At 31.3% G+C, this 10,067-nt stretch overlaps 1 long non-coding RNA gene across 1 annotated transcript; it reads left to right on the top strand.

Moving 5' to 3' along the window:
- The first annotated feature begins 80 nt into the window (after positions 1-80).
- Positions 81-1,355, top strand: LOC132084945 (uncharacterized). Its single transcript, XR_009420125.1, has 2 exons — positions 81-230; positions 336-1,355. It is a non-coding gene; the product is annotated as an uncharacterized LOC132084945 (long non-coding RNA).
- Positions 1,356-10,067: the final 8,712 nt, after the last annotated feature.

Below are 10,067 nucleotides of genomic sequence, written 5' to 3'. Positions count from 1 at the left end.
TTGTGGTTGGGTTTGGGGTTTGGTAGGGTGGGGAAGTGGGGAAAAAAATGGGGTGTGGGTGAGGGGAAATGGTTGGGAAATGGGAGTTTGGCTTTAGCGCGAGTGGGTTTCGTGAGGTCGTAAAGGGTTTGAAAAATGGGGAATGAATTCTGCAAAAAAACGGGGAATAAATTATAAGGAAGACGTAACTCAAAATAAAAGTTCCCTTTAGTTCAAGTGGGTTTCACAAGGTAGTAAAGGGTTTCAAAAATGGGGAATGAATTCTACAAAAAAATGGGGAATAAATTATAAGGAAGACGTGATTAAAAATAAAAGTTCTCTTTAGTTCAAGCAAGGTAGTAAAGGGTTTCAAAAATGGGGAATAAATTCTACAAAAAAACAGGGAATAAATTATAAGGAAGACATGATTAAAAATAAAATTTCCCTTTAGTTCAAGTGGGTTTCACAAGGTAGTAAAGGGTTTGAAAAATGGGGAATGAATTCTACAAAAAAACGGGGAATAAATTATAAGGAAGACATGATTAAAAATAAAATTTCCCTTTAGTTCAAGTGGGTTTCACAAGGTCGTAAAGGGTTTCAAAAATGGGGAATAAATTATAAGGAAGACGTAACTCAAAATAAAAGTTCCCTTTAGTTCAAGTGGGTTTCACAAGGTAGTAAAGGGTTTCAAAAATGGGGAATGAATTCTACAAAAAAATGGGGAATAAATTATAAGGAAGACGTGATTAAAAATAAAAGTTCTCTTTAGTTCAAGCAAGGTAGTAAAGGGTTTCAAAAATGGGGAATGAATTCTACAAAAAAACAGGGAATAAATTATAAGGAAGACATGATTAAAAATAAAATTTCCCTTTAGTTCAAGTGGGTTTCGTAAGGTCGTAAAGGGTTTGAAAAATGGGGAATGAATTCTACAAAAAAACGGGGAATAAATTATAAGGAAGACATGATTAAAAATAAAATTTCCCTTTAGTTCAAGTGGGTTTCACAAGGTCGTAAAGGGTTTCAAAAATGGGGAATAAATTATAAGGAAGACGTGATTAAAAATAAAAGTTCTCTTTAGTTCAAGCAAGGTAGTAAAGGGTTTCAAAAATGGGGAATGAATTCTACAAAAAAACGGGGAATAAATTATAAGGAAGACATGATTAAAAATAAAATTTCCCTTTAGTTCAAGTGGGTTTCGTAAGGTCGTAAAGGGTTTCAAAAATGGGGAATGAATTCTACAAAAATAAATAAATAAAATGGGGAATAAATTCTGAGGAAGAAATAGTTCAAAAAAATCAATTCTCTTTAGTTGACGTGGTTTTGCAAGGCACTCAAGTGTTTAGAAAATGGGGAATGAATTCTACCAAAAAAATGGGGAATAAATTGTAAGAAATAATTTAAAAATAAAAGTTTCTTTTTCGTTCAAGTGGGTTTCACAAGGTACTAAAGTGTTTCAAAAATGGGGAATAAATTATAAGGAAGAAATAGTTAAAAAAATAAATTCTCTTTAGTTGATGCGGTTTTTGCAGGGCACTAAAATGCTAAAATTGGGGAATAAGAAAGAAATTATTTTTTTAAAAGTTCTCTTTAGTTGATGTGGTTTTGCAAGGCACTAAAAAACTAAAAAAATGGGGAATAAATGATAAGAAATAATTTTAAAATAAAAGTTTCTCTTTAGTTCAAGTGGGTTTCGCAAGGTACTAAAGGGTTTTAAAATGGGGAATGAATTCTACAAAAAATAAATAAATAAATTGGGGAATAAATTCCACAAAAGAACGGGGAATAAATTACAAGAAAGAAATAATTTAATAAATAAATTCTCTTTAGTTGATGTGGGTTTTGCAGGGCACTCAAATCCAAAAAAAAAGGGGAATAAATTCTACAAAAAAGTAAAATAAAATGGGGAATAAATGAGAAGAAAGAAATAATTTAATAAATTAATTCTCTTTAGTTGTTGTGGGTTTTGCAGGGCACTAAAATCCAAAAGAAAAGGGGAATAAATTCTACAAAAAATTAAAATAAAATGGGGAATAAATGAGAAGAAAAGAAACAATTTTTTCCATAGGCTCTCTTGAGTTGATGTGGGTTTTGCAGGGCACTGAAACCCTTTAAAAAATGGGGAATAAATTAGAAGAAAGAAATAATTTTTTAAAAATTGTTTTCTTTAGTTGATGTGGTTTTGCAGGGCACTGAAACCCTTTAAAATGGGGAATAAATTAGGAGAAAGAAATAATTTTTTAAAAATTGTTCTCTTTAGTTGATGTGGTTTTGCAGGGCACTAAAATCCTTTAAAAAATGGGGAATAAATTCTACAAAAAATCCAATAAAATGGGGAATTAATGAGAAGAAATAAAACTATTTTTTACAAAGGCTCTCTTCAGTTGATGTGGGTTTTGCAGGGCACTGAAGCCCTTTAAAAAATGGGAATAAATTCTACAAAAAATCCAATAAAATGGGGAATTAATGAGAAGAAATAAAACTATTTTTTCCAAAGGCTCTCTTCAGTTGATGTGGGTTTTGCAGGGCACTGAAACCCTTTAAAAATGGGGAATAAATTCTACAAAAAAGTCAAATAAAATGGGGAATAAATGAGAAGAAAAGAAACAATTTTTTCCAAAGGCTCTCTTCAGTTGATGTGGGTTTTGCAGGGCACTCAAATCCAAAAGAAAAGGGGAATAAATTCTACAAAAAAGTCAAATAAAATGGGGAATAAATGAGAAGAAAAGAAACAATTTTTTTCAAAGGCTCTCTTGAGTTGATGTGGGTTTTGCAGGGCACTGAAACCCTTTAAAAAATGGGGAATAAATTAGAAGAAAGAAATAATTTTTTAAAAATTGTTCTCTTTAGTTGATGTGGGTTTTGCAGGGCACTGAAACCCTTTAAAAATGGGGAATAAATTCTACAAAAAATCCAATAAAATGGGGAATTAATGAGAAGAAATAAAACTATTTTTTACAAAGGCTCTCTTCAGTTGATGTGGGTTTTGCAGGGCACTAAAATCCATAAAAAAAGGGGAACAAATTCTACAAAAATCCAATAAAATGGGGAATAAATGAGAAGAAAGAAACAATTTTTTCCAAAGGCTCTCTTCAGTTGATGTGGGTTTTGCAGGGCACTGAAACCCTTTAAAAAATGGGAATAAATTCTACAAAAAATCCAATAAAATGGGGAATTAATGAGAAGAAATAAAACTATTTTTTACAAAGGCTCTCTTCAGTTGATGTGGGTTTTGCAGGGCACTAAAATCCATAAAAAAAGGGGAACAAATTCTACAAAAATCCAATAAAATGGGGAATAAATGAGAAGAAAAGAAACAATTTTTTCCAAAGGCTCTCTTGAGTTGATGTGGGTTTTGCAGGGCACTGAAACCCTTTAAAAAATGGGAATAAAAGCGAAGAAAGGAAGAAACAAAAACAAAACCACAAAGTACCACAACTATATATACCAGTGTAATCACTATTGCATGCCTACTACAAACTGCAATTAGTCTAATATCGAGGTGCAGGTTTTAATCCAATTAATGAATGAATGAATTAATGAACTTTCTGTCACTATGGAGTTGTGTTCGTGTCTTTGCTGGCTCCTCCCCGATCTCTCCGTTCTGCTGTTGGATTCCTCGCCGGATTTTCGCCTGCCCACGGGTTCTGTGCTGCTTTGGGAGCCCCAAATTCCGGGGAAAATTCAGGGGCACGAGAGGAAAATGCAGGGGATGGCCCCCAAAAAATGAAATTATTTTTTATTATTGTCAGGGACGGAAATCTCTGTCCTGGGGCGCTCCTGGGGCTCGCACGGCCCCAAAATCCAAACCCCAACAGGGGAGCCCGTTGGTTTGGGGGCACACAGGGCAGGGACTGGGGAACTCCTGCTCCTTTTATTGCATTGATTTCATCCTGCTCCTTTTAATTTGATTTCATCCTGCTCCTTTTATTGCATTGATTTCATCCTGCTCCTTTTATTGCATTGATTTCATCCTGCTCCTTTTAATTTGATTTCATCCTGCTCCTTTTATTGCATTGATTTCATCCTGCTCCTTTTAATTTGATTTAATCCTGCTCCTTTTATTGCATTCATTTCATCCTGCTCGTTTTAATTTGATTTAATCCTGCTCCTTTTATTGCATTGATTTCATCCTGCTCGTTTGCATTTATTTCATCCTGCTCCTTTTAATTTGATTTAATCCTGCTCCTTTTATTGCATTGATTTCATCCTGCTTGTTTTAATTTGATTTCATCCTGCTCCTTTTATTGCATTGATTTCATCCTGCTCCTTTTATTGCATTTATTTCATCCTGCTCGTTTTAATTTGATTTCATCCTGCTCCTTTTATTGCATTGATTTCATCCTGCTCGTTTGCATTTATTTCATCCTGCTTGTTTTAATTTGATTTAATCCTGCTCCTTTTATTGCATTTATTTAATCCTGCTCATTTTAATTTGATTTCATCCTGCTCGTTTTCATTTGATTTAATCCTGCTCCTTTTATTGCATTGATTTCATCCTGTTCGTTTTAATTTGATTTAATCCTGCTCCTTTTATCGCATTTATTTCAGCCTGCTCCTTTTATTGCATTGATTTCATCCTGCACCTTTTATTTTATTTATTTCATCCTGCTCCTTTTATTGCATTGATTTCAGCCTGTTCGTTTTATTTTATTTATTTCAGCCTGCTCATCTGCATTTATTTCATCCTGTTCGTTTGCATTGATTTCATCCTGCTCGTTTTAATTTGATTTCATCCTGCTCCTTTTATTGCATTGATTTCATCCTGTTCGTTTTAATTTGATTTAATCCTGCTCCTTTTATTGCATTGATTTCATCCTGCTCCTTTTATTGCATTTATTTCATCCTGCTTGTTTTAATTTGATTTCATCCTGCTCCTTTTATTGCATTGATTTCATCCTGTTCGTTTTAATTTGATTTAATCCTGCTCCTTTTATTGCATTTATTTAATCCTGCTCATTTTAATTTGATTTAATCCTGCTCGTTTTAATTTGATTTAATCCTGCTCCTTTTATTGCATTGATTTCATCCTGCTCCTTTTATTGCATTGATTTCAGCCTGTTCGTTTTATTTTATTTATTTCATCCTCCTCCTTTTATTGCATTTATTTCATCCTGCTCGTTTTAATTTGATTTAATCCTGCTCCTTTTATTTTATTTATTTCATCCTACTCCTTTTATTGCATTGATTTCAGCCTGTTCGTTTTATTTTATTTATTTCATCCTCCTCCTTTTATTGCATTTATTTCATCCTGCTCCTTTTAATTTGATTTAATCCTGCTCCTTTTATTGCATTTATTTCATCCTGCCCGTTTGCATTTTATTTAATCCTGCTTGTTTTAATTTGATTTAATCCTGCTCCTTTTATTGCATTGATTTCAGCCTGCTCCTTTTATTGCATTTATTTCATCCTGTTCGTTTTATTTTATTTATTTCAGCCTGCTCGTTTGCATTTATTTCATCCTGCTCCTTTTATTGCATTTATTTCATCCTGCTCGTTTTATTGCATTTATTTCATCCTGCTCGTTTTAATTTGATTTAATCCTGCTCCTTTTATTGCATTGATTTCGTCCTGCTCCTTTTATTTTGTTTATTTCATCCTGCTCCTTTTATTGCATTTATTTCAGCCTGCTTGTTTGCATTTGATTTAATCCTGCTCATTTTATTTTATTTATTTCATCCTGTTCGTTTGCATTTATTTCATCCTGCTCCTTTTATTGCATTTATTTCATCCTGCTCATTTTAATTTGATTTAATCCTGCTCGTTTTCATTTGATTTAATCCTCTCTGTGCATTTCATCCTGCTCATTTTAATTTAATTTAATCCTGCTCATTTTCATCATTTCATCCTGCTCATTTTCATTTTATTGAATCCTCTCTGTGCATTTAATCCTGCTCAGTTTAATTTAATTTAATCCTGCTCATTTTGATTTGATTTATACCTCTCTGTGCATTTCATCCTGCTCATTTTCATTATTTCATCCTGCTCATTTTCATTTGATTTAATCCATTTTGTGCATTTAATCCTGCTTATTTTAATTTAATTTAATCCTGCTCATTTTATTTTATTTAATCCTCTCTGTGCATTTCATCCTGCTCATTTTCATAATTTAATCCTGCTCATTTTCATTTGATTTAATCCTGCTCATTTTAATTTGATTTAATCCTGCTCATTTTCATTTTTTAATCCTGTTTATTTTCATGATTTAATCCTGTTTATTTTCATTATTTAATCCTGCTCATTTTCATTATTTAATCCTGTTTATTTTCATGATTTAACCCTGCTCATTTTCATTTTTTATTCCTGTTTATTTTCATGATTTAATCCTGCTCATTTTCATGATTTAATCCTGCTCATTTTCATTTTTTAATCCTGTTTATTTTCATGATTTGATCCTGCTCATTTTCATTTTTTAATCCTGCTCATTTTCATGATTTAATCCTGTTTATTTTCATTATTTCATCCTGCTAATTTTAATTTTATTTAATCCTCTCTGTGCATTTAATCCTGCTCATTTAAATTTTGCTTAATCCTGTTCATTTTCATTTTTTAATCCTGTTTATTTTCATGATTTAATCCTGCTCATTTTCATGAATTAATCCTGCTCATTTTCATTTTTTAATCCTGTTTATTTTCATGATTTAACCCTGCTCATTTTCATGATTTCACCCTCCCTGTGCATTTCATCCTGCTCATTTTAATTTGATTTAATCCTGCTCATTTTAATTTGCTTTAATCTCCTCTTTCCTCCAAGAAAACCCAAACACTGATATGTCAATAATTGATAAGGAAATTTTAAACATTTCACAGCAAATTCTGATTATTTTTGCTCAAAAGCTGAGCCAGGAAAGGTCCTGGAGGCAGAGCTGGTCCATGACAAGGTGAAAAATCTGATTTTCCACAAAATGAAAAAAATCTTCTTTTCATCCACGCTGGGCTCGGTTTGGATCAGAAATGATCCAAAATTTGGCACTAAAAATTCTGAATTTTGAGAGGGAGAATTCTGAAATTTTAAGAATTTTTGGGGCTGTTTGAACCCTGCAGGAATTTGGAACAGGAACTGAAAAAAAAAGTTTGCATGCAGGATTTGGATTTGGCAATTCTGCTCCCAAATAAAATCATCATTAAAATTATACAAATTATTATCATTAATACAAATTATTATCATTAAAATCGCTCCTGCCTTTACAAAGGGGCTCGGGTTTTCAGGAAAGGAAATTCAAAATATTTTCAAATTTTTGGTTGTTCCCAAGCAGCCAGACCGCTCTGAGCCCTTGAAAATGCAAATTACAGATGAAAATTTTTGAAAAATTTGTGAAAAATTTTGAAAAATTTGAAATCATCAAAATTTTGGAAAATTTTGAAAATATTTAAATAATTTAAAAATTGGACAAATTAAAATAATTTTACTACTTACAGGACTCAGCTGCTGAATTTTAGATCCCTGTTGGAAAAATGAAAATTTTTCACCTTTTCTGCCCTGAAATGGGAATAACGGAGCCACGTTCTCCCCAGGCTGGTTTTTCTCATTTTTATTTATTTTTGCCAAGCTGATTTTTCTCATTTATTTTGATTTTTGCCAACGTGATTTATCTCATTTATTTTGATTTTTGCCAACCTGATTTTTCTCATTTATTTTGATTTTTCCCACCCTGATTTATCCCATTTTTATTTATTTTTGCCAAGCTGATTTTTCTCATTTATTTTGATTTTTCGCAACCTGATTTATCTCATTTATTTTGATTTTTGCCAACGTGATTTTTCTCATTTATTTTGATTTTTCCCAACCTCATTTATCTCATTTATTTTGATTTTTGCCAACCTGATTTTTCTCATTTATTTTGATTTTTCCTCACTTTGTGAGCTCCCTCCCATGCTGTGCCTCCATTTCCCAAATCACATTTTCCCCCTTCCCCATCCCCAGGACCAGAATTTCTGCTTGAAGATTTGTGAATTTTCTCCACGTTTTCAAAACTCTTTTCCAGAGTTGGAAATTGCTGTAAAATCTCTTTAAATGCTGATTATTTTTTTTGCACTAATCAATTGCCTCGCTGCAATTTTTCATTTTTTTTCCACCATTTTTCCCCTCAGAAAATCCTTCCCAACACCACTCCAAAGATGCGACCAGGACTAAAAAGCAGCAACAAAAATTCCCTTTTTCCTTTTGGTGTGACTTTTCACGGAGATGATCTTAAAATTTCCTTTGGTTGAAAGGAAAAAAATTTTAAAAATGAATTTTTTTGTCAAGGAAACGTGCTCAGGGTAAATAGATTTAGGCTGTCGGGCAGGTAGGAGTAGCTCCAACACTCTTCTGGAATGATAGGGAAGTGAAAAATGCAGATTTCTATTTTTTAAAAACATAAAAATAAACAGTAAAGTGGCAGCAGACTCACTGTAAAATCTCCCAGGTGTGGTTTATTCTTTACCTCCCAGGCGTGGTTTATTCTTTACCTCCCAGGCGTGGTTTATTCTTTACCTCCCAGGCGTGGTTTATTCTTTACCTCCCAGGTGTGGTTTAATCTTTACCTCCCAGGCGTGGTTTATTCTTTACCTCCCAGACGTGGTTTATTCTTTACCTCGTGTCTTCTGTTGTACAAAATGAACTTGGGCAGTTACAACCGTTGTGTGGAAAAAAAAAATAATAAAATAATAAAATAATAATTAAAAAAAAAAAAGAATAAAAGGCAAAAAAAAAAACCTGACTCAAGCTGTGTGAAACTGTAACGCTATAACTAAGCTGCATTCTGTAACGCTACCTTGTATGTTGAATTTGTTGAGGCACATTGAGCGTGCAAATAAAAATTAAATCACTTTAATTCCGCTGCCTCCGCCTCGTGTGTGACAGCCGGCACTGAGAACACCCAGGGTTTGCTGCTGGAAATTTGAATTTCTGCTGGAAAAAGCGCATTTAATACACAGGAAAAGCACGCACAGAATGAACCTCAGGGGAGAATAATGGTAATATTGAATTAAATATTGAATTAAATATTGAATTAAATATTGAATTAAATATTGAATTAAATATTGAATTAAATATTGAATTAAAGCAGGGCTGGAAGAGAGGAGGGTTCAGGGTGGCCTGAAGGAGCCAAGCAAGAGCATGGACAGAGATTATGGATAAAAATAAATTATTTATTGGGTTTATTTCTTTATTATGGACAGAGATTATGGATAAAAATAAATTATTTATTGGGTTTATTGATTTATTTATTATGGACAGAGATTATTGATAAAAATAATTTATTGGGTTTATTTATTTATTATGGACAGAGATTATTGATAAAATTAATTTATTGGGTTTATTTATTATGGACAGAGATTATTGACGAAAATAAATTCTTTTATTTATTTATTTATTATGGACAGAGATTATGGATAAAAATAAATTATTTATTGGGTTTATTGATTTATTTATTATGGACAGAGATTATGGATAAAAATAAATTATTTTATTTATTTATTTATTATGGACAGAGATTATTGATAAAAATAAATTATTGGGTTTATTGATTTATTTATTATGGACAGAGATTATTGATGAAAATAAATTATTTTATTTATTTCTTTATTATGGACAGAGATTATTGATAAAAATAAATTATTTATTGGGTTTATTTATTTATTTATTATGGACAGAGATTATTGATAAAATAAATTATTTATTGGGTTTATTTCTTTATTATGGACAGAGATTATTGATAAAAATAAATTATTTTATTTATTTATTTATTATGGACAGAGATTATGGATAAAAATAAATTATTGGGTTTATTGATTTATTTATTATGGACAGAGATTATTGATAAAAATAAATTATTTATTGGGTTTGTTTCTTTATTATGGACAGAGATTATGGATAAAAATAAATTATTTATTGGGTTTATTGATTTATTTATTATGGACAGAGATTATTGATAAAAATAAATTATTTATTGGGTTTATTTATTTATTTATTATGGACAGAGATTATTGATAAAAATAATTTATTGGGTTTATTTATTTATTATGGACAGAGATTATTGATGAAAATAAATTCTTTTATTTATTTATTTATTATGGACAGAGATTATTGATAAAAATAATTCATTGGG

Source organism: Ammospiza nelsoni, chromosome 28 (genome assembly GCF_027579445.1).
Source record: "Ammospiza nelsoni isolate bAmmNel1 chromosome 28, bAmmNel1.pri, whole genome shotgun sequence".
Classification (NCBI taxonomy): Eukaryota; Metazoa; Chordata; class Aves; order Passeriformes; family Passerellidae; genus Ammospiza; species Ammospiza nelsoni.
This window is presented reverse-complemented; position numbering and strand designations above follow the sequence as displayed.